This window comes from Ursus arctos, unplaced genomic scaffold, assembly GCF_023065955.2.
Source record: "Ursus arctos isolate Adak ecotype North America unplaced genomic scaffold, UrsArc2.0 scaffold_7, whole genome shotgun sequence".
Lineage (NCBI taxonomy): Eukaryota > Metazoa > Chordata > Mammalia > Carnivora > Ursidae > Ursus > Ursus arctos.
The window spans coordinates 30,193,710-30,196,684 of NW_026623089.1; the positions used below are offsets into that span (position 1 = coordinate 30,193,710).

At 40.9% G+C, this 2,975-nt stretch overlaps 1 pseudogene; it reads left to right on the top strand.

Annotated features, from left to right (window-relative positions):
* The first annotated feature begins 2,104 nt into the window (after positions 1–2,104).
* On the top strand, positions 2,105–2,306 carry LOC113252557 (small nucleolar RNA U3; annotated as a pseudogene).
* Positions 2,307–2,975: the final 669 nt, after the last annotated feature.

Sequence of the window (2,975 nt, forward strand, 5' to 3'; positions counted from 1 at the left end):
CCGGCACAGAAGGAGAAGGAAATCCTGTACCAAAAACATTCATCCACTCTCAGTTCTGTACCTACTGAAATTATCTTTCAAGAATGAAGGCAGGGGCACTGGGTGGCTCAGTCGATTGAGCGCTGGACTCTTGACTTTGGTGCAGGTCATGATCTCAGAGTCCTGGGATCCAGCCCCATCTTGGGCTCCCCATAGGCAGGGAGTCTGCTCATCTCCCTCTCCCACTTCCCTCCACCTGCTCGTTTTCGTGCGTATGCACTATCGTGCTCTCTCTCTCTCAAATAAATCTTAGAATGAAAGCAGAATAAATCTATTTTGAGATTAATATTTGAGAGAATCTTCCACAGATCTTCACCAAAAGGATTTTTTTTTTTAACCAAAAGGACTTAAAAAAAAATTGACTTCAGGAAGAAGAAAAATCTTGGAACAAAGACCTGAGATCTGGTGAGGAATAGCAAAGAAATTGGTAAACTTGTGGGTAACATTAAACATTATTTATATGAAGTAAAAATGTTATAATGTCTCATTTGTGTATTTTTTAAAGAATTAAGCGAAAATACTGAGTAACAATAAGTTACGAGTTAGGAGTGAAGGACTTAAGAGGTATTCTAAAGACTTCATGTAATTCAGCAGAGGGACAGATATGAACTATAGAACTGTTGGTATAAGTAGGCATGACAAACTTCAAGAATAACTAGTAAAAAAAAAATGGGAATAGTATGTAGACCTTTAAAATGTGTAGAGAGGTAAAATGAAATAAAAACTAAAAGAACAAACAAAATAACTTTAATTTTTGTAAAGAAAAAAATGAAAAAAGCAAACCATTGAAAAAGCAAAACATGGGGCGCCTGGGTGGCTCAGTCGTTAAGCATCTGCCTTCGGCTCAGGGTGTGATCCCGGCGTTGTGGGATCGAGCCCCACATCAGGCTCCACCACTGGGAGCCTGCTTCTTCCTCTCCCACTCCCCTGCTGTGTTCCCTCTCTCGCTGGCTGTCTCTATCTCTGTCAAATAAATAAATAAAATCTTTTAAAAAAAAAAGAAAGAAAAGAAAAAGCAAAACATACACACAGCAAAAAGTTAGATGATAGAAACAAATTCTAATATGCACTTAGACTAAAATTCCAGTTAAGATTCAGAGATTGTCAGATTGTTATAAAATGGAACAACCAGGCTTTCTAGGGCTGGCCATAAATGAATAATTGGTACTATACTTACTCTCTCATCATATACAACTATGAAATTGCCAAAATACATGAAGCAATTATTTGTAGGCATTGAACAATAGATGGTGCTGATCTGTGATCTTTGAGAAAATGGAAATACATGAGGTGAGCTCCATATTCAACCCAATTTTCTGCCTGGGCACCCCTCCAAACCATGGTGAAAGGAGGTGGAGCCTAACAGAGCAGGAGGCAGATTCTAGACTACTGTAGTGAGCGTAATGTGTGAGGAAGGTTAGAGGAAAGATCCACACAAAAAGCAGCGCAAAAATTATGCAAAGGGATTCCTTTAATGGAAATCCAGTCTTTGACTGAATGCTACGTAAGTTGCATGTGCTCGAGAAAACATCCAGGAGACCTGAGAGAAAACAGCTGCTAGTGGATTGCAAGAACAGAGATGTTCGAGAGATCTTTGTCTCTTACTCTGGGCTTTGAGTTTGGATCTCATAACTCTCATGCCTAAGGAACAGGGCTACTTTAGCTGTTGAATAAGGGAACGCTAGAATAGTCGTAAAAAAGGAAAAAACAAGGGGCGCCTGGGTGGTGCAGTGGTTGGGCGTCTGCCTTCGGCTCAGGGCGTGATCCCGGCATTCTGTGTTCGAGCCCCACATCAGGCTCTTCTGCTGGGAGCCTTCTTCTTCCTCTCCCACTCCCCCTGCTTGTGTTCCCTCTCTCGCTGGCTGTCTCTCTCTGTCAAATAAATAAATAAAATCTTAAAAAAAAAAAAAAAAGCTCTGACAAGATCAGGCTAATCCAAATTAAAAATTAACTTACTTCCAGAAAAAGAAAAGTCTTAACATTTTTAAGAGGAAGACAACAAAATCCAGCTGCTCTACAATATAATGTCCACGATGTACAACATTCAATAAGACTTACTAGTTGCAAGACTAGACCTTCAGGGATCATTTCTATGGTTTGCTACTAGAGAACGTGCAGAGAACCTGAAACCATGAGGAGGGCGCACTGTCCCTTCCTGAGCGTGAAGCTGACTCCACTGGGAGTTTTTTTTTGCAATTGCCCTTCGTCATTGATGATCATTCTTCTCCTTCGGAGAAGCTGGAGGGAAGGGACGCTGTCTGAGTAAAACAAAACAAAGCAAAACAAGAAACCTTACTAGTTGTGAGAAAGGAGAGTGTGATAAATCACCAGGGAGGAGACAAAAGGTAGAAACATATCCAGAGATGGCAGAGATTTTTTTAAAGGTTTTATTTATTTATTTGACAGAGAGCAAGAAACCACAAGCGGAGGGAGAGGGAGAAGCAGGCTCCCTACCCTCAAAATAGAGATCTTTAAAGGACCTCAATATAGGGGCACCTGAGTGGCTCAGTCTGTTAAGCATCTGCCTTTGGCTCCTGTCGTGATCCTGGGGTCCTGGGATAAAGCCCCGCATCAGGCTCCCCGCTTCTCCCTCCCCCTGCTTGTATCTCTCCCACCCTCTGTCAAATAAATAAATAAAATCTTTAAAAAAAAAAAAAGGACCTCAAAATAGCTATTTTAAGTATGTGAACTCCTTGAAGGTACAAACCACGCCTTCTCCCACAGAGGCCGTATAGGCTAAGGGCTAAGAGTACAGGCTCTGGCATTAAGTATATGCCTGGGTTCAAATACTAGATCTGGCATTTGATAATTACGTAAAATTTGGAAAGGTATTTAAGTTGTTGGGGCCCTGGTTACCTGACCTTAAAATGAGAAAAAGAATATCTTTTTCCTAAAGTTGTCCCAAGATTAAGTGAGATAATGTGCAAGGAGTAAGA